General features: G+C 41.9%; 1 pseudogene; it reads right to left on the bottom strand.

Moving 5' to 3' along the window:
* Positions 1 to 16,809: 16,809 nt before the first annotated feature.
* Positions 16,810 to 17,460, bottom strand: LOC118575092 (annotated as a pseudogene).
* Positions 17,461 to 27,949: the final 10,489 nt, after the last annotated feature.

Genomic DNA, 27,949 nt, shown 5'->3' with positions numbered 1-27,949 from the left:
ATGGTCCCCTCATTTAAAGACATCATTACCAACATTCTGTCTTTCAAAACTCCCTCCAGAAACTTGCACTGTAGACCAGTCTGACTTTTAACTCAGAGATCAGTGATCAGTCAGCCTCTGCTTGGTTTATGAATGTGCCCCCACACACACATGGCTCTATGCATTTTTAAAGTTTCTTTCCACAATTTGGAAACAGCTCGGTGGAATCTTGCCCTAGGGTCAACACTTCCTTTACTCCAGGTCTTAATCTTTTTATATCCTTGAACACAGGATTTACCTCCATACCACTTCCTCATGTTCTTTTTCTCCTCAAAATTTAGTTTTTGGTCCATCCTGGAACTCCCTTCTGGACCAGAGGTGAGTGCCTGGGATTATAGCCAGAGAGGCAACTGCCCATGGGTCCCACCACTGGACAGAGGCCACTCTGGGAGGACGTGACCAACGTGGCCCCAGGTTCCTGCCAAAAGCCTGGCCCTGCAGGAAGCCTCCCCTTTTCCAAGACTGCAAGCACACACTACAGTCTCCACACCCTGCCCCCACACCAATCTGCTGGAGACCCCAGCCACTTCCTGAGAATCAGAGACCAGCCCCAAGCTTCCATCCTGCCCTGGAACTCCCATCTGGACCAGAGACCAGAGGAACTCCCATCTGGACAAGAGGAGCTCCCACCTGGACAAAATTAGGAGACCCCAGGGACTTCCCGAGACTCAGAGTCCAGCCCCTCAGCTCCTATCCGGCCAGCACTCTCATCTGGACCAGGGCTCCCGTCTGGTCCAGAGCTTCCATCTGGACCAGAGAGAGGCTCCCTAAACCTGACAACTCTCTCTGGACCAAGTACAATGATAAGACCAAGAAGGAACACAAGAGGAGATGGGCAGATGTCAAAGCAGAAGTACATACAACAAAATAAAGAGCAATACAGCATCACCATAACCTAGCCCTTCTCCAACAGCTAGACCTGAACATCACGGAATGGAAGAAGAAGAAGAAAACAACCTTATAAGTAACATCATGAAGAGGCTAGAGCCTTATATAGAAGAAATAAAAAATAAAGTAGAGGAACAGACAAACAAAAAAATGGGAAGACCACTATAAAAAACTAGAGGAAAGGACAATTAAAGCAGAAGAAAACAATAAATCCTTGAATGAAAATCATGAAAAAACAAGGGAGACAATCCAAGACCTGAACAGGGATATAGAAAAAATGAAGAAGACGCTAGCAGAAGGAATGATGGAAATAGAAAATCTGAGTAAACAAACAGGAACTTCAGAGACAAGTATAACCGACAGAATGCAAGAGAGGGAAGAGAGGATCTCTGGTGTTGAAGATACGGTAGAAGAAATAGATTCATCAGTCAAAGAAAACACTAAAACCAACAAAGTCATGATCCAAAATGTCCAAGAAATTTGAGACACCATGAAAGACCAAACCTATGAATAATAGGGATAGAGGAAGGAGAAGAATACCAACTCCAAGGCACAGAAAATATATTTAACAAGATCATAGAAGAAAACTTTCCCTACTTAAAGAAGGAAATGCCTATGTAGATACAAAAACCTTATAGAACACCAAACAGACTAGACCCCCCAAAAATTCCCCTTGTCACATAATAATTAAACAACTAAATGTACAGAATAAAGAAAGAATATTAAGGGCAGCAAAGGAAAAATGCCAAGTGACTTATAAAGGCAAACCCATCAGAATAACACCCGATTTCTTAATGGAGACTTTGAAAGCTAGAAGGACCTGGACAGATATAATGCAGACACTAAGAGATCATGGATGCCAGCCTAGACTAATATACCCAGCAAAATTTTCAATCATCATAGATGGAGTGAACAAGACCTTCCAAGACAAAACCAGATTTAAACAATACTTATCCACAAACCCAGCCCTACAGAAAGCACAAGAAGGAAAATTCCAACTTAAGGAAGGCAGATACACCCTCAAAATCACAGGCAATAGATAACACCACAGCAGCAAACCCCAAAGAAGAGAAGTACACACAAACTACCACCAAAAAATAAAAAAAACAACACTAATGAACAATCACTGGTCATTAATATCCCTTAATATCAATGGACTTAATTCACCTATAAAAAGACACAGACTAACAGAATGGATATGAAAACAGAACCCAGCTTTCTGCCTTATACAAGAAACACACCTCAAATTCAAAGACAGACAACTCCTAAGAATAAAAGGTTGGGAAAAGAATTTCCAATCAAATGGTCTTTAAGAAGCAAGCTGGTGTAGCCATCCTAATATCCAGCAAAATAGTCTTCAAACTAAAATCAATCAAAAGAGATGATGAAGGATATTACATACTCACCGCAGGAAAGATCCACCTAGATGAAGTCTCAATTCTGAATATTTATGCACCAAACACAAGGGCACCCACATATGTAAAAGAAACATTAATAAGCTTAAATCATATATAAAACCCCACACATTAATAGTGGGAGACTTCAACACCCCACTTTCACCTCTAGGCAGATCGGCCACATTGGAACTTAACAGAGACATATTGGACTTAACTGATGTGATGGTTCAAATGGACTTAACTGATATCTACAGAACATTCCAACCAAACAAAAAAGAATATACCTTTTTTCTCAGCACCCCATGGAACCTTCTCTAAAATCGACCACATACTTGGCCACAAAGCAAATCTCAACAGATACAAAACAATTGGAATAACCTCCTTTGTTCTATCAGACCACCATGATTTAAAGTTAGATTTCAACAACAGAAAAAACTACAGAAATCCTACAAACTCATGGAAACTGAATAATGCTCAACTGAATCACCAATGGGTTAAGGAAGAAATAAAGAAAGAAATTAAAGACTTCCTAGAGATCAATGAAAATGAATACACCACATACACAAACTTATAGGATACTATGAAAGCAGTGCTAAGAGGGAAATTCAGATCACTGAATGCCCACATAAAGAAGCTGGAGAAATCTCACACTAGTGACTTGACAGCACACCTGAATATCCTTGAACAGGAAGAAGCAAGGTCTCACAGGAGGAACAGATGCCAGGAATTTATAAAATTGAGAGCTAAAATGAATAAAATAGAAATAAAGAGAACAATACAAAGGATTGATGAAACAAAGAGTTGGTTCTTTGAGAAGATCAACAAGATAGACAAGCCCTTATCCAAACTAACCAAAAGAGAGAGAGAGACCATACAAATTAACAAAATCAGAAATGAAAAGGGGGACATAACAACAGACAATGAGAAAATCCAGAGAATCATCAGGTCATACTTCAAAAACCTCTACTCCACAAAACTGGAAAATCTAAAAGAAATGGATAATTTTCTGGATAGGTACCACATACCTAAGTTAAATCGAGACCAGATAAACCATTTAAATAGTCCAATAACCACTAAGGAAATAGAATTAGTCATTAAACATCTCCAAACAAAAAAAAGCCATAGAACTGATGGTTTCACTGCAGAATTCTACCAGATCTTCAAAGAAGAGTTAATACCAATACTCTTTAAATTGTTCCACACAATAGAAGCAGAAGGTATATTAGCAAACTCCTTCTATGCGGCTATAATTCCTAAACCAAACAAATATGCAACAAAGAAAGAGAACTACAGACTGAACTCCCTCATGAACATTGATGCAAAACTACTCAATAAAATTCTGGCAAACAGACTCTAAGAACACATCAAAACACTTATCCACCATGATCAAGTAGGCTTCATCCCAGGGATGCAAGGGTGGATCAACATAGGAAAGTCTGTCAATGTAATACACCATATAAACAAACTAAAAAAAAACCCCACATGATCATTTCACTAGATGCAGAAAAGGCATTTGACAAAATCCAACACCCCTTTATGATAAAGGTCTTGGAGCAATCAGGAATACAGGGAACATACCTAAACATAATAAAGGCAATCTACAGCAAGCCAACAGCCAACATCAAATTAAATGGAGAGAAACTCAAAGCAACACCACTAAAAACAGGAACAAGCCAAGGCTGTTCCCTCTCTCCCTACTTATTCAATATAGTACTTGAAGTTCTTGCCAGAGGTATAAGACAACATAAAGAGATTAAGGGGATACAAATTGGAAAGGAAGAAGTCAAGCTCTCCCTATTTTCAGATGACATGTTAGTATATATGAGTGACCCCCCAAATTCAACCAAGGTACTGATGCAGCTAATAAAAACCTTTAGCAACATTGCAGGATACAAGATCAACTCAAAAAAATCAGTAGCCCTCCTATACACAGTAGACAAACAGGCTGAGAAGGAAATCAGAGATACATCACCCTTTACAATAGCCATAAATGATATAAAATACCTTGTGGTTCTGCTAACTAAGCATGTGAAGGACCTATATGACAGGAACTTTAAATCCCTGAAAAATGAAATTGAAGAATATGTCAGAAAATGGAAAGATCTCCCATGCTCATGGATAGGCAGGATTATCATATTAAAAATGGCCATCTTACCAAAAGCCATCTACAGATTCAATGCAATTCCCATCAAATTACCAACACAATTCTTCACAGATCTGGAAAGAATAATACTTAACTTCATATGGAAAAAACAAAAAACCCAGGAAAGCAAAAACTATCTTGTGCAATAAAACAACCTCTGGAGGAATCACAATCCCCGGCCTCAAGCTCAACTATAGAGCTATTGTAATAAAAACCAACATGTGGACCAATGCAATTGAATTGAAGACCTGACATTAACCAGCACACCTATGAACATATAATTTCTTACAAAGAACCCAAAAGTGTACAATGGAAAAAAGAAAGCTTCTTCAACAAATGGTGCTGGCATAATTGGATATCAGTGTGTAGAAGGCTGCAAATAGATCCATAACTGTCACCATGCCCAAAACTTAAGTCCAAGTGGATCAAAGACCTCAACATAAATCCAGCTACTCTGAACCTGATAGTAGAGAAAGTAGGAAGTACTCTTGAATGCATTGGTACCGGAGATCACTTTCTAGGTATAACACCAGTAGCACAGACACTGAGAGAAACAATCAATCAATGGGACCTATTGAAACTGAGACGCTTTTGTAGAGCAAAGGACAAGGTCAACAAGACAAAGCAACAGCCTACAGAATGGGAAAAAGTCTTCACCAACCCCACATCTGACAGATGGATGATATCTAAAATATATAAAGAACTCAAGAAATTTGACATAAAAATGCCCAACAGTCCAATTAAGAAATGGGCTATAGAATTAAACAGAGAATTCTCGGCAGAGGAAGTTCAAATGGCTGGAAGACATTGAAGGAATTGCTCAACATCCCTAATTATCTGGGATGTGCAAATCAAAATGACTCAGAGATACCACTTTACACCTGTCAGACTGGCTAAGATTAAAAGCACAGAAGACAGCTTATGCTGGAGAGGATGTGGAGCAAGGGGAACTCTCCTCCACTGCTGGTGGGAATGCAAGCTTGTACAGCCACTTTGGAAATCAATATGGCACTTCCTTAGAAATTTGGGAATCCATCTCCCCCAAGACCCAGCTATAGCACTCTTGGGCATATACCCAAGGAATGCTCAATCATACCACAAGAGCATTTGCTCAGCTATGTTCAAATCAGCATTGTTTGTAATAGCCAGAATATGGACACAACCTAGATGGCCTTCAATTGAAGAATGGATTAAGAAAATATGATACATATACACAATGGAGTACTACTCAGCAGAGAAAAACAATGATATCATGAGGTTTGCAGGCAAATGGATGGATCTAGAAAAAAATCATCCTGAGTGAGGTAACACAGACTCAGAAGGACAACCATGGTATGTACTCACTCATAGGAGGATACTAGATGTAAAACAAAGATGACTAGCCTGCTACACAACTCCAGGGAGGCTACCTAGAAAACGGGACCCTAGCAAAGTCCCAAAGATCACCCTATGACAGAGAAATGGATGAGATCTACATGAACAACCTGGACGACAGTGTGAGTAATGAAGGGCAAGATTTGAGGGAAAGAAAGCTTAGGGGAGCAGGAATTCCCAGCTGGATCTAGAACAGAAAGGGAGAACAAGGAATAACAGACCATGATAAATGAAGACCACATGAGAACAGGAATAGGCAGAGCGCTGGAGTGGTCCCCCAAAATCCACAATAATATATCCTCTGTAGACTGCTGGCCATGGTCGAGAGAAAGCCTGATTTGACCTAGTCTGGTGACCAGATGGCTAAACACCCTAACTGTCGAGCTGGAACTCTTGTCCAATAACTGATAAAAGTGGATGCAGAGATCCTTAGCCAGGCCCCAGGTGGAGCTCAAGGTGGCCAACTGTCGAGAAAGAGGAGGGACTGCAAGAGCTTGAATTGTTGAATCCAAGATTGAAAAAAGCACAGGGACAAATAGCCAAATGAATGGAAGCACATGAATTATGAACCAAAGGCTGTGGAGCCCCCAGCTGGATCAGGCCCTCTGGATAAGTGAGACAATTGAATAGCTTGATCTGCTTGGTAGGCACCCAGTCTGTGGGACCAGGATTTGTCCTTAGTGCATGAGCTGGCTGTTTGAAACCTTGGGCTTACACAGGGACACTTTGCTCAGTCTGGAAGGAGGTGAAAGTACCTGCCTGTACTGAATCCACCATATTTAAATGAATCCCCAGGGGTGCCTTGATCCTGGAGGACATGGGAATGGAGGGGAGGGGCTGGGGGAAGGTGGGGGTGGTTGCGGGAGGGGGGAGGACAGGGGAACCCATGGCTGATGTATAAAATTTAAAACACATAATAAAGAAAAATATTTAATATTTTATAATTTATTCTCCTCAGCTTGATTCTTTTCATTTTAATTCTTCATTAGAGTTACCACTAGTATCCACTCAACAGAGTCTGTACTAGGCTGCTTTGAGATTTCTTCTACCAATGGAATTAATCCAAAACTCTTCACTTTTGCATAATGCAAACTCTTTAGACAAGGGCAAACGTGAGCCACTTTCTTCAGCAAAATGTCACAAGAATGATCTCTAGGCAACATACTAAAATTCTTCTCCTCTGAACATCTTGATTGAGCCCATGACAGTTCAAATAACCCTTAACACCTCTGTTTTCTATGCTCCTACTAATATGGCCCATTAAACAATACTTAAAGCATTACATTGTTCATAACCCAAAGTACCAAACTCCAAATTCCTGCAAAGAAACACATGGTCAGGCCTATCACATAATACCTCAGTCCTTGGTACCAATTTCTATCTTAGTCAGGATATTTTGATATGAAGCAATATAATGGTCATGGCAACTCATTTTTTTAAACTTTATTGAGTCTTTGGAAATTTTATACCATGAAACCTAATTCCAATCACCGCCCAGTCCCTCCACAATCACCCCTCATCTGTGCAGTCTGCCACCCAAATTAATTAAAAACAAAACAACGAAAAACCCACCTCACTCCTCTATCTTTCCAACACCTCTTCATTTATCTTAGTGACATCAGGAGCTGTGGCATGTCATGTAGTATGCCCCTTTTGTCCAATCAGCCCCACTTGCAAAGTGTTCATGGCAATGAGTCATTGGTCTATTCAAGGCCTCTGGTTTCTTGTACACCATCACCAGGGGGTACCTCATCAAAACTTGTTGCGACCGCCTCGACCAGCAAGGATGATGCAACACCTGAGCTCTTCTTTAAGCAGTTTATTCAGGACCTTGTTAGTAGCGATATCTCCCCCGGGCAAGCCTCTCCCAGCCCTTAAGTAGGTCTGGGCTACCAACCTCACACAGCCACGGGGGCACTATCCATAGGTCCACACATATGCAAGCAGCACACAAATCCAGCCATAGCCAAATAAGGAGCTGTTTACCATAAAGAGTACTTGCCGTGGGGAAGGCAGAGGGTGGAAGCCAGCGCCATCTTTAAGGTGCGGCTACACGCAGCTCTCTACAGTTCCCCCTTTTTGTTTTGCAGAGCAACAGGCAAGGGTAGAGGTCTGATCTCTGCTAAAATGGAACATGTACTAATGTTTGTCCAGGCATCGTCCACCCAGAGAACACTAGACCCGTCCTATACCCTTTTCACAGAGGTGGGAGTTAGGATACCAACCCATATGCAATCAAACATGCCCTTCTTGAGGTCAGCGTATCTTAGCCTCAAGTGCAGTGTGCAGGCCTCACATCCTGTGCCTAAATATCTTTTAAAGTAGCCAGCCAGGCTTGGGGGGACTGTCCTGCTTCAATGACCATAAAGGCTTGGATAATCATGGCTGCATGGCGACGCTGTGAGATCCTAATGCGACAAATGCACCACAAGCATACTAGGGAGGTGAGCACCAGTAAGCCTACTAGGGCTCCTATTCCCGCCCACTCCTTTCAGGTGATCCATGGCTGTAGCAATCCAGGAAGATAATCCCTCCACCAGTACCATATCCATTGGGGTCGAATTCACCGTGACAATAGCCACCCTCAGCTGGTCCATCAGGTTATCAAACTCTCTGGTCCAATTGCCTAAAAGACAACCTTTTAGATAAATCTGCAGCATGGGTAAAATTATTATATTGGACACTAGTCACACATAACCCTTCATACTTCCATTGGCAGCCAAGTTGGGCAATCTGCCAGAGGGTATCAATTTGCTCTTGAACCAGGTCAATTCTCTGGTTGACCACCATCAATCCTCCTCGTATTTGAGCATTGATGCCCTTTTGCACATCCAGAGCATGTGCCACATTGGCAGAAAGATTATTCAAGGTCTGTGCCGTCTGTACAGTATGACTCATGGCAATGGCGGCTGTAGTGGCTCCAACAGCCGCCAAGGAAATAGCTGTAACAATGGCGGCAGTAATGTCAAAATCTCTTTTTTGTCTAAATAGGGTCATAGCATTAGGAGCATCAACTGGCATAGGCACCCAGCGAGGAATACAGGTAATTATGGCGTAATCATATTTAGAAGCATTCCAGCATTGAGTATAAAAACAGGTATTATTATGGCAAGATACAGGCCTCCCTTTGCTCACTATAAACAAGAATGGAGGATACACACAAACTGGAGTAGGATTATAAGTAATATTAGCCAGTGGCTCAACTCCATCATACGCACAGCCTGCATCAGTTCTGGCAGTGATGTCTGTGGATAACGGGCTAGGCACAGAATCCCAGGAGCCCCAAGGCTTGGAGCTACTCCATGAAAACTGACTAATCCCATGCACTCCCCCAGCAATCATAACTAGGGGCTCTAAATTCATGCAACTTCCATTAATGCCACACAATAGCCAATTATCAAAAGGATTAGAAATATACAACTGAGAGGGATTTTGCTCACTATAATTACTACCTGCAAAAGTCTGATTAAAGTCTGTGCTTATTCCAGGAGAAAAAGTGAAACTCTTCCCTTGATTGGTCCAAATCACAGTACGAGACTGACAACCTGTCCAGGGCCAGACGTTCCCTCCATCTTGACCCCAACAAAAGGGGGCCCATTTTGGTTGACTAGCTGTATCATTTCCCAACACTTTAGCAGGCCACCATCCAGACATCCAAGAGGCATTGGCTGAAAAACAAGGGCCTGGTCCAGGCAAATCAAACCATCCAGCCGTCGGGTTATATATCAAAACACATGGGGAAACATTTGATCTGTTTCTGACAATTTGGAAACAAAGAGTTCTGTTTAAATCAAAAGACCTATTTTCTCCTATAGGAGCTTCCTCTGGGTCCATAGGGAGGTATGGAACATCCACACTTTTATTACTACTGAATAGCCGTGGGAATAATATTGCATCATGATGGACTGGCATTGGTCTCGGGAACAATGGCAGTATCCCCCATCTTAGGTCTGTCATTCCCAGCCGAATCATCATTAGCGTGAACAGGGAGATCACTGTCTGCACAGACATGTTCTTCTTGGCAATGGACTCTTCTCACGAGGCGCTCAGGAACCCACACCGGGTCTTGCTGATCCTGTGGGAAAACACAAACAGAACCTCGTGTCCATGTCAGCATGGGATTGGGTCCATGCCAAACACCTGTCAAGGCATCTTTCCATTTCACCATTCCTTTAGAAGTACTGTGCTGACAATGATGCCTGTCCGCAGCAGAACATTTGGAAGCATCCAAATTCAAAAAATTCAGAGTAAATAATGCAAGAGAGAGTCTGTCCTTAGGGGTACGGCCATAGCCTATTCCCCCTTTTTGTTTTTGAAGCAATTCCTTCAAGGAGCGATTAGCATGCTCCACAATGCCTTGACCTTGTGGATTATATGGTAGGCCATGTACAAGTTGCACATTCATCTGTTGACAGAAGGAAGTGAACTTCTGTCCGGTATATGCAGGACCATTGTCTGTTTTTAACTGTTGAGGCTTACCCCATGCTGCCCAAGCTTCTAAGCAATGAGCAATAACATGAGAGGCTTTCTCTCCTGCAATTGGGGTGGCATGAATGATTCCAGAGCAGGTATCAACAGATACATGTATGTATTTGACAGGTCCAAATTCAGAGATGTGTGTAACATCCATTTGCCATATTTTTAGGGGGAGCAGAACACGAGGGTTAACTCCTAATCTAGAAGGATGATGAAAAATGACACATTGGGGACAATCTAGTACCACCTTTTGTGCATCAGCACGTGAGATAGAAAACTTTTGTTGCAATGTCCTTGCATTAACATGAAATTCTTTGTGGAAAGCATGTGCTCGTTGTATGGCAGAAGCCACAAACACCAACTCCTGTCTAGTACACTGGTTCACAATATCATTGCCTTTAGCCAATGGACCTGGCAGACTGGTATGTGCGCGGATGTGTTGCACAAAATAAGGGATTCTTACGTTTCCAGATCAGTTTCTGTAATTGGCCAAACAATGAGCTAACAGGGCTAGAAGATTTGATGGGCCCTGCACATTCAAGGTTTTTCAAGGCATTAACAACATAATTAGAATCTGACACTAAATTAAATGCAAACGGACAAACCTTAAAAACTTCAAGAACTATTGAAAGCTCCACCTGTTGGGGTGCACCTGGCAAGAATTGATGCTTTACAGGTTCATTAGAATCCACCATATAAACATCACAGCCTGTCTTAGACCCATCTGTAAATGTAACATTGGCTCCTGGAATGGGCTGGGAAGCAGTTACCTTAGGGAAAACTACAGGATGTTCTTTAAAGAAAGTTAATAGTGGATGTTTGGGATAATGGCAATCTATGTGTCCTGGATAGGTACAACGCAGTATTGCCCAATCATCTATGGCAGCACATAATATCTTGACTTGAGTAGAATCATAAGGAAAAACTAGCATTTGTGGTGATGTTCCAAAATATTGTAAACAATGCTGAATACGCTGCTGTGCAAGTAATGCTACAGCAGTAGGATTATACTCAATTGATTTTGCAGGTGAGATTTTAGCATAAATCCATAATAAGGGTCCTTTTTGCCATAAAATCCCCATAGGTTATAACTGGGTAGGCAGAATGCACAGGGTAATATCATCATTATTTTGCACTCTTTGAAGAAAAGCCCTTTGTAACCTATCCTCTAATTTTGTTAAGGCTTCTCGGGCTTCATTGGTTAGTTGCCTTGGTGAATCCAAGGCTGCATCTCCAATTAGAATATCATATAATGGTTTTAATTCATAATTGGCCATTCCTAAACTTCCTCTTATCCAATTTATATCTCCTAATAATTTCTGAAAATCATTCAATGTGCAAAGATGATCCTTCCTTAATTCTATCTTTTGTGGCATGATATGATAATTAGTTATTTTAGAGCCAAGATAATTGACAGCTTTGCTCTGTTGCACCTTCTCAGGGGCGATACAGAGTCCCTTTTTCTTTAGCAGTTCTACAAGAGAGGTATATGCTGCTTGAAGAATGCTCTCCTCCTTAGCTGCTAACAGTATGTCATCCATATAATGGAGGCATCTCAGGCCAGGAAAATGTGCTCTCAAGGGTTCTAAAGCAGTTGCTACAAACAGTTGACACATAGTAGGACTATTGGCCATGCCTTGTGGCAATACAACCCATTGATATCTTTTATCAGTTTCCTCATGATTAATGGACGGTAAAGTGAAAGCGAATCTCTCACTGTCTTTGCTATTCAGTGGAATGGAAAAGAAGCAGTCCTTAATATCTACCACAATACTAGGCCAATTTTCAGGCAAGGCTGACAGCAATGGAAGACCAAGTTGTACAGGTCCCATAATTCTCATTTGCTCATTTATAGCTCTAAGTTCATGTAACAATCTCCATTTTCCTGATTTCTTCTTGATGACAAATATGGGTGTATTCCAGGGAGAAAGGGAGGGTTTAATGTGCCCTTCCTCCAATTGCTCTTTCACTAATTGATATGCAGCATGTAATTTCTCAGAGGAGAGTGGCCACTGAGGAACCCACACTGGCTCTTCTGTTATCCAGGATATGGGAATACCCTCCTCAGTGGCCCCTAGGAAAAACCCAGTCCTTGTTTGGGTTTCCTAGGTACTGTTTTATTGGCTCCTTTCTGCCTTGTAAAAATTTTCCCAAGCCAAAATTAGGATGACACCCCATATTTCTCATGATATTTTTAGATTCTTTGGAATATTCGTTACTCAATTGAAAGCCCATGGATTTCATAAGATCCCTCCCCCAAAGGGACACTGGAAGTTCAAGAACATAGGGTTGCATAATGCCAGAGTGACCTTCTGAATCTTGCCAATTCAATAAATTTGCACTAATATTAGGAGCAATGGCATAACTCAATCCCTGCAATGTTTGTGAGGAAGCCTGTATAGGCCAACCTCAAGGCCAATCTTTGCTAGCTATGATACTGCGATCTACCCCAGTATCCAAAAGTCCCATTATCTTGGTGCCATTAATGGTTAACTGTAATGTGGGTCTCTGATCTAAGTCTAAAGATAAAAATGTTAAATCTGTGCCTGAGGGTCCGAATCTGTTGCTTCCTCTTTCTTTGTCATAGGCTGGGTGAGGATCATGTAAGCTGGGTAACAGGATAAGTTGTGCAATTCTGTCTCCCGGGGAAATGGCAGTGATTCCTTTTGGTGATTCAACCATGATTTTAATTATACCTGTATAATCTGAGTCAATTATCCCAGGATGGATTCGCAATCCCCTTAATGTAGGAGATGATCTCCCTATTAACAATCCCACTGTCCCAGGGTCAAGGGGGCCTTGAAAATCAGACTCCACTACTTTCACCCCCATTTGTGGGGTTAATATGAGTCTGATGGTGGCACAGAGGTCCAATCCTGCTGAACCTGCAGTGGCTCGCCGCAGTGTTTGGGATGTCTGTGGGTCAGCCACTGCTCTTGATTCCCTTCCTGTCTCTGATCCTCCATTGCCCCATGTATTTGCAGGCCCTGAGGCTGGGGGCCCCGCTGTCCATTTTTTGGAGGAGTATTATTCCTCAGAGGCTGTCCATTAATGTCCTTGATTGACCTGCATTCACTCGCCCAATGTTTTCCTTTCTTACACTTAGGACACAGTCCCGGGACAGGGCGTTGGTCACTCCCTGGTCTCTGGTTACTTCCCCCTTGATTACTTTCTCCTTGGGGGCAGCTACGTCTCATATGCCCCATTTTACCACATCAGAAGCAAGTCCCAGTGCTGCCTGCCCTCTTCTGACTAATTTGTAAAACTGCAGCAGCCAGCCCAGCATTGGTTAGTGGTACCCCTAATTCCCTGCACACTTTCATCCAAACATCCAATCCTTTAGTTTTGTAAGGTGTAATGGCAGCTCTACATTCCTTAGTGCACTGCTCATAAACCAACTGCTTAATTAATGGCATGGCTGTATCAGGATCACCAAATATCTTTCCAGCTGCATCCACTAGGTGAGCTACAAAGTCTGAGAAGGGTTCCATGGGTCCTTGGACAATTTTAGTGAGATTACCACTAACTTCTCCTCTATTGGGTAATGCCTTCCAAGCTCTGTTAGCAATGTTGTTAATTTGCTCATAAACCTGGATAGGATACCCATTTTGCTGATTTGCAAATCTACCTTGCCCAAGCAACATATCCATATCCCAAGCAGCTTGGCCTCCACCAGCAGCCCTGTTAGCTGCAGCCTGTTCACTAGCGAACTCTATCAGAAAGGCTTTCCAATCTAAATACTGACCAGAACTTAAACAGGCTCATGCAAGGTTCATCCAGTCTGACGGAGTCATAGCATATCTATGCAGAGATTCCAACTGAGCTACTGTAAAGGAAGCTGTAATACCATATGTCCGGACAGATTCTGCTAATGATTTAATAATCTTGAAATCTAGAGGTTCATGATATCTTTGATTCTGAGAATTCTGAAATACTGGGAATGCAACTTGCATTTCTGTTCTAACTTCTGTCCATACTCTAGGATTAAAAGACACTCCGCCCTCTGCAACCATTGCTCCAGGATATGGAGGAGGAGCAGAAGGGACCACGCTCTCATGGCCCTTTTCTAACTGTTTGGATCCTCTTCTCTCTTTTCTTTTCTTTCTAACCTTCATTCGTTGCAATGACTCACAAACAGATTCAACATCCTCATCATCCAAGACAGAGTCAGAGAGATCGGAAGCACCCGAGTCTTCCAACTCAGAAAGGCTAGGATATAATCTTGTATGTTTTTTCTCATCTTTTGCCTCCTTTTTATAATTGACCCTGCCTTTTCAGGTACTGCTTTCTCTGAGGTTGCCTTTTCTGATCTTTCTTCCTGCAATATTTCCAGAGCAGTTTGTCCATTCTCAGCTGCCTCACTGCATCTCTGATCTTCTAAACACCCTCTTATTAGTTTCCAAACTGCTCTAACCCCATGCTTAAGTGTGCCTTGCTCTGCGGCGAAGTCTAGGTCTCTTCCCAATTTCTCCCAGGAAGACACTGTAAGACTTCCTGAAATTGCAAACCAAGGAGCAAAAACATCACATCTTCGAGAAATCTTTCTAGGGTGCTTTTCCTTATCTTCAATTTCTTAGAGAGAAGCAGCTCATTAAGAGCCAGAAAAATTGGGTGCGAGAAGGAAGCGCCCATCTTGGCATATCCTTTCTTCCTCAATTTGAGAGGTTTCTCGGAGCCTTTACCGAACAGCCCCAGCCTTCCGGTTACACTTGCTTATTTTGTTTTTCTGATTACCCATCCGCTATGGTCGCGGCTCTACTGTCCTGCTCCCCCTTTATCTACAGGTGAGAGCAAAACACCCGCTTTTGTCGTGGATCCCCAATTTACCTGAGGACTTACCGGTATACCCCCTGACTGCAGAAAGTTCTGAGCCCCACAGAGAGACATGGTAGTTCCCCACACGGGCCACCACTTGTTGTGACAGCCTTGACCAGCAAGGATGACGCAACACCGGAGCTCTACTTTAAGCAGTTTTTCAGGACCTTGTTAGTAGTGATGTCTCTCCCCGGGCAAGCCTCTCCCAGCCCTTAAGTAGGCCTGGGCTACCAACCCCAGACAGCCACGTGGGTACTATCCATAGGTCCATGCATATGCAAGCGGCACACAAATCCAGCCATAGCCAAATAAGGAGCTGTTTACCACAAAGAGTACTTGCCGTGGGGAAGGCAGAGGGTGGAAGCCAGCGCCATCTTTAAGGTGCGGCTACATGCAGCTCTCTACAAAAACTCTTCTTGGATATCCTGTTGTTGCCCAGAGTCATGGAGATTCTGTGGTTATTGTTCTGCATGACCAGTCTCTTGTAGAATATTATTTTAAGGTGTGTTACTTTTGTTTATGTTGCATTTGTTTAACTCTGCAAAATTGTGTTACTGTGTCTATCTAAACTGCCTGTTGGTCTAACAAAGAGCTGAATAGTCAATAGCAAGGCAGGAGAAAAGATAGGCAGGGATTGTAGGCAGAGAGAATATATAGAAGGAGAAATCTGGCAGGAAGAAGAAAGAGCAAGAGAACAAGGAGAGGAGGACACCAGGAGCCAGCCCCCAAGTCACACGGCCAGTCATGGAGTAAGAGTGAAATTATGATGTACAGAAGTAAAAAAAGGGGGGGCAGAGGCAAAAGGTAAATGGGATAGTTTAGGTTAAGAAAAGCTAGCAAGAAATAAGCCAAGCTAAGGCTGGGAATTTATAATTAAGAATAAGCCTCCATGTGTGGTTTATTTAGGAGCTGGGTGGCAGGCCCCACAAAAGAGTAAAGATCAAAGAGCCAAAAGACCAAAAACCAACTAACACCAGTCCCATCCTGCACCCCAGCAGGTCAAACATGGGTGGCTGATAGGATGGGCCAAACAAAGGCCCAGAACGTGGGTCTGGGTGGTAGTTGAGGTGGTTGGTCTCGGTCACTGGGACCACTTCATCAGATGAGAGGCAGAGCCTGCTCTCCTAGGCCCATGCCTTTGGTGCCAGTTCTCCCAAACCTGATCATGGCAACTCTTATAAAGAAAACATTTAACTGGGGTGTCTCACTTCCACGTTCAGAGGCTCAGTCGATTATCCTCATGATGAGGAACATGGTGGCTTCAAGTGGTGCTAGAGCTGAAAGTGCTACATCTTGCAGGCAACAGGAAGTCAATTGAGATACTGGGCAATATCCTGAACATAGGAAAACTCAAAGTCAACCCCCACAGTAACACACTTACTCCAACAAGGTCATACCCACTCCAACAAAGCCACACCTTCTAATAGTGCCACTCACTACAAGATTATGGGGGCCAATTACATTCAAACTACCACAGTCTTCAGAGTTTGGGGTGTAAAAACATTCAAAGAAAGGAACACTTTAGACAGATAGAGAAGGAAGTAATTTAGACACACCCAGAGAGCCAAATTGAGGCTTTATTTAGAATGAGTTGATGACTACATGAGTTTTGTGTGTAAATAGGAAACTTCTTCAAGGAGCATTTTGACAGATGTTGCAAATGTAGGAGCTCTTGCTTCAGACCTCTTGTTTGGTAATTTTGGAAGCGTACTTGGCCTTCACCTGACTCTAGTTTCAAAGAACTTATCTCAGAGAGAAACATGATCATACAAAGAGTGACATGGCAGTTGTAAGGACCCCTAATGGGAACACAGCAGTAAAGTATTTGCTTATCAGGGCTTCTTTTTTAATAGGAGAACAGTCAGAAAGTCAAGAGTAGTTTGGCCATATATATCTACCACATGGATCCAGCTCACAGAAGCAAATGTGAAGAGGCGGCTAACACAAAAAAACTAAGGCAGAAGCATATGTACCTCAACATATGGGTGTTTCATGTAGCTGATCTTAATGGTCATTGCACTGAAAACCAGAACTACTGGATTCACCAAAATGGCCCACGCTCTCAGACTCTGTGCAATCTGAATTCAGGTGAAATGGCCCAGGTGGAATTGACAGGAGTGTGCACCAGCATCTTGGTTATAGTCCCTGAGACATTAAACTCTTGAAGGTAAGAAGCCTTACAGAGTCCAAAGGACACAAACTGCAAAATGTTGTCGAATCCTTACAGGTACCAACTAGCTGCTTGCAATGTCTATTTCAAACACCAAAGCTGATAGGCTGCTAAAGAGGCCACTCAACTTGAAGATGCACCAGTTTCCATTGGCAAATCTGAAGATGAGATTGAACAAGGATATAGACAAACCGAGAAGAACACGAGGGAAGTTGGGAAAACAAAATGAGTCATGCTTTATGGAGAGCTAAGCTCTCATAACTTGTCCATGCTGTTACATAGTTGTATTTACATAGTCTACTTATGTATTGGGGTTCATCATACTACAGGCAAGAGTATTAAAAGCCATAAACTCTGCCACGCGGTGGTGGCACACGCCTTTAATCCCAGCACTTGGGAGGCAGAGCCAGGGGGATCTCTGTGAGTTCGAGGCCAGCCTGGTCTACAGAGAGAGATCCAGGAAAGGTGCAAAGCTGCACAGGGAAACCCTGTCTCAAAAAATCAAACAAAAAAAGCCCTAAACTCCATGACTATAGCAGAGGTTTCCACTATGAAATATTTTGGTTAGCAATTTCAGTGTATCTGTCAAATGCTGAAATACACATATTTGTTAACTAAGAATTTTAATGTTTGGAATTAACATTTAAAAAAGAGTTTGCAATATCACATGTAAGGTGATGCTTATTTCAGCTGTACTTTCAATGCAGAAATAAATACAATAAACAATTTAAATGAAAGGTATAATGTGAAAATTTATCATATATTATTTCTACATTATTACATTGGACTACTGCAAACTGATGGCTGCTGAAAGAACAAGCAAAATGAAAAATGATCCCCATGCTTTTCAAACATGTTGCATGCATTTTTATGTGTATGTACACATGCACAGAAAGCATACACACACATACAGACACACATAAATGCACACACGCACACACACACACAAACACACACAGAGAATGGACTATAAAAGATACACCCCAAAAGGTAACTCTAGGTTGTTCAATCTAGCAGTGTAGAAGGTCTTTATTATTTTTACATTTTTATAAATGGTGCCCATTTCTTAATAAAAGCTATACATATTTTATAATTTAGTCACAGTTAGAATGACTTTCAAAATATATAGGTATGAGTGATAACCATATACCTCAGTAGAATAGTGATTGCTGAACTCAAGGATATTTCCATCATTGACCCTTAACTTACACAAATGTGGGTTTTCGGATAACCAAGTTGATGTATTCATTGCATATAAAGTGTCCTATTCGTGTGAAAAACTATCTTCTATAGAACAAAACTGAGTCTCTACTTTTACTGTGTATGCCCACTTATTCAAATGACTTCTCAGTTCAATTGTTTGATGTAGTATTGATGCTCATGAAAAACTATGCCTTGAGGGATACCACAGAGTACTTGAGAAGAATGGAAGAAGGCTAAGTTTTGTATATAGAAGGCACAAGGATAATGTCCTTGCCACTGAATATGAAGAAGTTTTTAGGGGTCAATAAACTGGATCTCCTTGCGTGGAAATCTTCCATACCAGCTAACAACTGCCCGACACACAGTCTATGTGGAATACTCTTCCTAACTTAGAGGAGACGGTTGCTATACTACTTGAGAGGTTATATCAGAAAGATGGGTTTTCAGTTGATTGTGGCTTGAGAATACTCTTCCCACAACTTCATCCTTTCCAAGGCACATGTGAGGCAGTGGACGAAAGGAGAAGTGTATTTTGAAGCATAGCTGGATTCAGCATAGAGGATGCTGTTCTGCCCAGGTCTGAATCCCATAGAGGAGATGTGTGTGTGTGTTCCATAAAGATCCAATTTCAAACCCTCCATGTGTTTACCCTTGTTTATCAAAGGTGAGGAGATCCATTTGAAAGATGCAAGATCATAAATACCTTCCAAATAAAAGAAAATGTTGCCCAGACAGGGAGTCACACAAGAATTGAACAACCTTCAGTAAAAGATGTTCTGTTAGGCAGATATTTCAGCTGAGACAGTGTATCAACCAACCCCTGAATCACACAAACCTACCGATTCCCCTCCTCTGCCTTCCTTAGTTAGAACCTCATTTATACACTTCAGGGGTATTAGCCCATCTGGTATTCCTGTCCCTCCAATGAGATCCACAAAATCATTACCCTATATTATAGATAGGAGAACAAGACAGAGAGTCCAACTCACATGCTGAATTTCAGGAAACCACACAGGTATAAAGGTCATTGCAGGCTCCAAAGCCTTCATAGACACACAGGGATTCCAAGCACTTATGATATTCAGCAGGATTTACTCACATGGAAATAATATGAAAAAAAATAGCTGAATTTTATATCAGCGATCAGAAGTCCTTTGTCATTCTACATCTTCTGAAATTGAAAGTTATTAATAAAACTACATAGAATACATAAAATACTTGCTTCTATGTCTCTACAATCAAGCCCAAACATTAGTGACTGCCCAGGATAAGACAATGACTTTAAAAATGGTGACTAGCAGATTATGAGCAATGATCCAATGTCATGACATATAATCTTAAAGGACCAGAGGGGTTAATGTCCCTGTTATATGTCAAGTTTTAAAAGAATAATTAATTCGTTTCAGTTTTTAATTTAAAAAGTTTCCTCACACATATAATTTGATCATGCTTTTCACTTTTGCCATTATTTTTGAGATTCTTCCCCACCTGCATACTCACCCAAATGCATATGCATGAGCTCATGACTCCCACCCCATGAAAACCCTTAAAACTAACAAAATTTAATAAGTTAAAATGTACAAAAGCAGAACAATACAAAACAAAGACTCGAGGGATTAAAAAAAGTGGCATCTCTTTTGTGTTTCCCAATTACTCCTGGTTATGAGGCTTGCCTGGGTATGTAGTAGATACATACAGTGACATTCTATTGAAAAACATTGGTTTTATTTTTCTCAGTTGGTGCCAATTGCAAGTAGCTTCTTGGTTCGTCATGGACCTTTATATCCAGCAACCTGTTATAGTGCTGGCGTACTGTCTGGTTTGAACCTATGTAGGTCTTGTGTGAGCTGTCATAGTCTCCCTGAGATCTCATGCTGTGTCAGTCATGTTGTGTCTTGAAGACACTGTTTCCTCTGAGTCGTACATCACTCCTACACATCTGGCTTCTACAGTCTTTCATCTTCTTCTTCTATTCAGATTCTCATGTATCAAAGGGAGGGCCTTGATGAAGAGATCTCAATTAGGACTGAATACTTCAAAGTCTCTCACTGCCTACATATTGTCCAGTTGTGGTCTCTTTATTATCATCTACTGGAAGCACAAGTTCCTACAATGTGGATTGAGTGAAGTAGTCATCCATGAATATAACAATATTTCCTTTTTATTTTATTTTAATTTTTTCATTTTACATACCAACCACAGTTCCTCCTCCCTCTCCTCCTCCCACTTCTCTTCCCACCTTACCCCCATTTCTCTCCCCATCCATTTTCCCTCAGGGAGGGAAAGGCCTTCTATGGAGAGTCAACAAAGCACTCCCCACTGTATTAAGGCAGAGTAAGGTATCCCATGATAGGGAATGGGTTTTACAAAGCCAGATCATGCACCTGGGATAAATCCTGGTTCTACTGCCAGGGACCCCACAAACAGATCAAGCCACACAACTGTCACTCATATTCAGATGTCCTAGTCTAGTCCCATGCAGGCTCCCTAGCTGTCAGTCCAGATACCTTAAGTTCCCACTATCAGTCAGCTGTCTCTGTGGGTTTCTCCATTGTGATCTTGAACCCCCTTACTCACTCACAAGTGGATATTAGATGTAAAACAAAGGGTAACCAGGCAACAATCCACAGCTCCAGAGTAGCTAGGTATCAAGAAGGACCCTAAGAGGGACACACATGGATCCACCAAGGGAGGGGAAATAGATAAAATCTCCTGAGTAAGCTAGGGGTAGAGAGGAATAGGAGCGAGAATGTGGCATGAGAACATGAGGGAGTAGGATGGTCAAGTTGGGGGAGGTACAGAGATAGAGAAAGCAATGAAAGAGATACCTTGATAGAGGGAGCCATTATTGGGTTTAGGGAGAAACCTGGTGCTAGGGAAACTCCCAGAATTTCACAAGGATGCCCCCAGCTAAGATTACTGGCAATAGTGGAGAGGATGCCTGAACTGGCCTTCCCCTGTAATCATATTGGTGACTACCTAACTTGTCATCATAGAGCCTTCATCCAGTAACTGATGGAAGCAAATGCAGAGATCCACAGCCAAGCACCAGGCAAAGCTCCAGGAGTGTAGTCAAAGAGAGAAAGGGGGGATTATATGATTGAAATGTCTTTATTTTTTGATGAAATAATTTATTCATTGGATCCTAAAGAAACATTTAATTCATGGAAAAATAGAGGTGAAACAGGATACAAAGAATGCTGGCTCTTCAAGAGTTTTTTTCCTAGTCCCCCTTTTTTTATTATGTGTTTTAGTCTAGCAGATTTCACAGTTACTTCAGCTGCAGCATCCTCTCGACAAAATTAAACCTTCCTCAACCTCCTGCACAATTCAAGGTCTCACATGTACCAAGTTTGCCTGGTGACCCCCATATAACCTCACTTGCTTTTGCCATTTCCACACTTGCAGAAGTTTCTCTGGTCATGTGGTGCCTGTACCCACATTTCCTAGTGAGCTCTGCCTGAATCCAGCTCGGTTAGGGTCTCTCTGTACTCCCAGACCTACATGCAATTGCTTTAATAGCTCACCATCATTGCCTCTTTAGTTCCACTTAAAGCTGACTGCCAGTACCATTCCTATGTTTTGATGCCATCCTTGTCTTGGGGCCACAGCACTGGCCTTCCTTGGTCAGTTCTCACAGTGCCAATGCCACCTGGATTAAATCCATACTCCAACATTCTAACTTGCACATTTCATGGAAAGACTTGCCTGATAATGATCATCACAAAGTTTTCTCCAGCAATAACTAACTCCTTTACTGATGTGAAGTAAGATGACCAAAAGCCACTTTGCAGAGAAGGGTTTATTGCAGTTTACACTTTCCACCTCCAGACAAGAACTTTGAGACAAGGACTGACATGAAGGACAAAAAGAAAAGGTGGTCACTAGCTTTCTTCCCATGGGCCACTAAACTTTCTATTCTTATATAACTCACTATAACTTGAATAAATGTGACACCACCTCTAGGGAAAGCCTCTCATATATTAAGCATTAATCAAGAGAATGCTCCACAATATTCCCTACAGGCCAATCATATAAAAGCATTTTCTCAATTAAGGTTCTTCCGATGACCCTTGGTTATGTCAAGTTGGCAAATTACTTATCAGCTACACAAAATGCATCACTATGAAGCCAAACTCTTTTCTTACTTGGTTATTCTCTCGGTCTGAATTAATCTTGTGATACTTCAAAATACCTAATTTCAAAAGCCCTTAAAATTTGAAAAGTTCAACCACTATCACATTTCAGTCTCTTTAAAATGATTAAAATCTCTTCAAAAGTCCAAAGTTTCTAATATTTTGGGTCCTGGAAAACAGAAATAGAACTAAAAGCAAAAATAAGTAAAATAAACTCTCAGTCTAAGGTGGAAGAATAAGCCCAGCCTTATGATCAAACAAAAGCAAAATCAAACTATAGAAGGATAAATACTCAGGGTCTAACTTATGAAATTTAATCACATTCTTCTGGGCTTCAAAGTGTGGTGATATTTTATTTGTACGTTAATAAATAAAATTTGGATGGAGATCAGAGGACATAGCCAGCCATAAACAAAAGTCAGGCAATGGTACCACAAGCCCTTAATCTGATCACATGGTGAGCAGAGTCTCTGTGTATTCAAGGCCACACTAGGGACCAGCCAAGCTTAGTGACACAAAGGCCTTTAATCCCAGTACTAACCACAGAGTCCTGGAGGTCCATACAGACAGGTAGTGACAAGAAAGTGAGGAAGTTGGGCTCAGAGCCAATGAGAAGGCAGAACAGTAAGGCAATAAAGGAAAGGTTAGACAGGAAGTAGCTCTCTTTGGGGAATCTGCAGTGGCATGGTAAGCTTAGGTGAGCTGGGGGCTCTCACTATTTCTCTGATCTCTATGGCTTTTACCCCTTAATTTGGCCCTGTGTTTCTTATTTAGTAAGACTGTTTAGAAGTTTGTCTACATCAAAGAGCTTAGGTAGCTCTGGCTCTATTATCAGAAGCACAGGAAGGCTGTCTCATTGCTTAGTTCAGGTTCACAGGACCTGCTGTTATTCCTAGTGCCCATACCATGTCCTGGTGTCTCCACTACACTGAGAACTGAATTGCAAGTGAGGCTGTAGCTTTTACAATAGCTTCTCCTCAGACCATTTCAGGGCTTTTGATCCTATCTCCTGGTGCCAAAGCTCAGCTTCTATTCATGTCTCCTTTAATTCTTCCTCTTTCTCTGCCCACTGCTTCACTGTTAATACCCTGCCCTGGCTTCCCCACTACACTGGGGTCTGAATAGCAAGTAAGGCTGTACCTTTTCCAAAAGCTTCTCCTCAGATCTCTTCCGACCTCCAATCCTGCCTAATGGTGCTAAGTTTCAGCTTCAATCCATATCTTATTTAATGCTTCCTCCTTCACTGGAAGTAAGGATGCTCCTTCAAAAATGGCCTCTTCTGACCTCTCACAGAGCCTAATCTAAGATGTGCTGTACAGTGAGATCCAAAGAATCACATCCTGCAGACCCATTTCCACACTTCTTTTCCTAGCAAAATTCACTAAGATTCTAGACCAGCTTTTTCTCACCAGCTCCCCTCAGTTCATGACTGGATTTTCAGAACACCATCCTCATCAATAAATCATCTCCCCAAATGCTATATCTTCACAAACAATCTTATGAATGTGGTGCAAAGTATTTAAACATATGGCTGTATGGGACCTTTCTTACTTCCAGCTATATCTGCCCTTGTCATGGCCACACTTTCAGACCTAGCTCTGGATGCACTCATTGAGGAGTAGGTGATAGCCTTGTGTAGTGAAGTCCAAAGCACCTCACCCACATTTTCATACTCCCTGATATATCTCCTTTACTGCTATTTCCTGGTTATGTTCATAAGAGCAAACTGGACCGTGCCATCTTTATAATCCCAGACCTATGTCTGGGTATACACAAGGCAAGGTGGCTTTGTCTTTTCATCCCAAAGTCGCTACCTATCAGAGGCATCTTCACACTTCCAGGGCTTTCTCTGGTCACACAATTCTTGCACCTGTTTTCCATGGAGAGTTTTTCTGTAACAATCATCCACACTCCAAGGTCTAGCTCTAGAAGCCCCAGTAATGCACTGGCTTTCTTGGTGAAAGATCAGCACCAGCCCTCTCACCCTGACAGCACCATTTCTATGAGCTATATACTAACTCTTGTTCAATACTTACAGCATTGGCTTTCAAAGTTGAGTTCCCCATCATCAAGCCCAAATATGTGGTCTCCACACTCACAAGATTAGCTCCAGATATGAAGATCATGAACAGACTTTGCCTGGTATGTTCCCAGGACATCACCTGCCTATTTGTTCCCTACACTCCCATGCCTCTTTCCAAATTTACAGCTCTTGGGATGGCTTCTCATGAGTTCTCAAAAAAATCATGTGTTCCTCATTGCTAGATTTCAAGGTCTTGCCCTGGATGCACAGCTGCCTCACTTATTTTTGTGATGAAATCCATGAAAGGCTCACAATCCAGTACCAAGCTTGTATTCTCTATCCTATAACTTGTAAAACAGTCCGTAGAATAAGTTCTGTTGTTGAAATATCCAGAACCTAACACTGATGTACCATCTTCTATATCCCACAATAAGTCCACATGTGTACATTGCATACAATCTGCATGGTGAGCTCTAATAAACCTTACATTCTAGTGTTGTCCCATTCCCATATCTAGCAATGCATACCCTGCTTCTCTACTGGTTTTCCATGGTTAGTTTGCCTAGAAGCAAGATCACTGTGTGCCATCTCCACAAGGAAATGCAAGGCCTAGCTGCAGACACATATGTCACACCTCTTCTTTTCCTATTGATGCTCCACAGAACCTCACCTAGTGGCGCAATGTCAAATATCTGAGCATAGCTCTGATCATGCAGCTCCTGAATTGGCTTTCTCTGGTGTGTTTCCTTAATATCAAGTACTTCTGAACTATCTTCTTATTACCAGGCTTAGGTACATTTGTGAAAAACAGGCACTGGTTTGGCTTATGAGCTCCAATGAACCTTGCCTAAATCTGGCCTGAACATAGACAGCCAGTATGATTCTCATCCTTTTACACTTAGGTCTGGGCATGTGAAACTTGCACTGGCTTTTCCTGAAGAGATCCCCCTCAACCAAGCCCACATATGTTAAATCCCTACTCCGAGACCTAGCTGTGGACACACTGAGTGGACATACTACATTGTCCATTGGAGCTTTTAAGAACCTTGCCTGACAACACTACTCCTATATTCCTAGACCTGGTTCCAACCCCTCAGTACACGTCCTGGCTTTCTCTGTTGAATCTTTCCAGACCCCAGCACGTTTGTGCCATCCCAACACTTCCAGGTCTATGTATGTTCATGCAGCTACTGCACCTGCCTTACAGATCAGTCCATGAATCCATGCCCACCTATATCATCTGCATCCTACATGGCCTATCTGTAAATTATTCCCTGGTTTTCCTGATGACTCTTGCCAGAAGCCCACTGTCCAAGTTATCACTAAGTTCTGCTCCCTAACTATGATGACAATCTTCCTCTACTGGCTTCCCACTGTATCCCTCCAGCCAACACATACTGTCTCCACATTTCTAGGTCTACCTAAGTTCTTATTAGCAGAGTGCATGCCTGACCTTTTTGCTGAGCTCTGAACAACTTCAACTGCCAGAACTATCCACATACTTCAAGACCAAGCTCTGGTCCTGCAGCTCCTGGACTGACTTTCCTTTTTCGTATTATTGAAAATTCATACAATATATTCTGAGAACATTTCCCTCCCTTCTCCCAGATCTTTCCCACCTCCCTACTCATCCAAATCCATGCTTTCTTTCTCTTCCTTCTTAGAAAACATACAGAAAAAAAGGAAACTAACCTGAATGAAACAAGCAAGGAAAACAAAACAAACAAGCAAACAAAATAAAAACAATAATGGAAAATCACATCACACACACACACACACACACACACACACACACACACACACACACTGAAACCCACAAAAACAGAAAGTTAGAAACCACAATATACAAGGAACAGACCAACTAGGTAAAAATTTCCCAAACAATGCAATAAGAGACAAACAATTTAGCAAACAATTTAATTCATGTCATGCTGCCTATTGCTCAGCATGAGGTTGATCTGTAAGTATGGTATTTCTACCTAGTAGGACATTATTGGTAGAAACTGATTATTTCCATTATAAACACTAGTCAATTGGATGCAGTTTCTTTGTTAGGGATAGGAGATCATGTCCATTTTCCCACGCAGCACTGTCTTCTCATCTCCATGAACCTGTGTAAGCCCTTTACATGCTGCCAATCTCAATCTCTGTGAGTTCATATGTGCATCAATCCTGCTGTATCTGGAATACATATCTCCTTGGTGTCCTCCATTCCCTCAGGCTCTTAGAGCCTTTCTGCCTCTGTTTTCCCATAGTTCTATGATCCCAGAATGGAGGGTTTTAATAGCCACTTACCATTTAGGACTGAGTGTTTCACATTGTCCAGATGGGAGTCTCTGTATTAATTCCTATCTACTGCAAGAAGAAGCCTTTGTGATGATGTCTGAGTTAGACAATGATCTACAAGGGCAGAATAAAGTACTAGGTTTCATTTTATTGATATGTTTCTTAAGCAGAACAGTAGTATTTGGTTATCCCCTAGGTGAAAGTCCTATCTATTTTCATGTTCTGGTCCACCTGAACAGTGTCAGGCATGTGTTCCATGTTGTGCAGTGGGCTTTAAGTCCAATTAGATAGTGGCTTGTTGCTGCCATAATGTTTGCAGCAGTGTGTCATGTAGGCAGATCACTGTAGTAAATCCCTGGGTTTGCAATTGAGTTATGGTTTCCCTACTTCTCTGGTAGTATGCAGTACCACTGACTCTGTTCAGGAGAAGTGAAGGGTCCAATTATGTGCCAGCTCAACTTCTCCTTGCACAATGCGATACTTAAGTGTTACCTTCAACATTAGAGCTTTCCTATCCATTTTGGAGAGCAACCAATAGCCTTGGTAATAGCCTGAGTTCTTTGGGGGTTTCCATGGTGTCCCTTTGGCTAACAAATTAATTATATGTAACCCATTTCTGGAATTGTATGCTTCATATAGTGACAGAAGATCTTTAGTTGGGGCATTGTCTCCCTAGGTAGTTGTTGACTCCATGTTTGTTCTTTTCATATATAAATATATTTTCAGAAGCTTCTACCTTAGTAGGTTTCCATATGACCACTTAAACGGTGCACTGAATTTCCTACATCGCTGTATCAGTACTACCCCTAGGCCTAACTCTCAACATAGGGATTCCACATCTGTTGGTCTGATTATGCTCTTTAGACCCTCACTGACCAACATAATCTTTCACTCTCTTATGTACCTTGTACTCCCTGCACTGGCTTGCTCAGGTGAGAATACCACATATCATCACGCCTGCTACAGTATACAAAAGGAGTGAACTGGCTTTCCCTTGCA

The sequence above is a fragment of the Onychomys torridus genome, unplaced genomic scaffold, assembly GCF_903995425.1.
Source record: "Onychomys torridus unplaced genomic scaffold, mOncTor1.1, whole genome shotgun sequence".
Taxonomy (NCBI): domain Eukaryota; kingdom Metazoa; phylum Chordata; class Mammalia; order Rodentia; family Cricetidae; genus Onychomys; species Onychomys torridus.
Note: the sequence above shows the minus strand (reverse complement) of the source record. Positions and strands in the feature narration are given on the sequence as shown.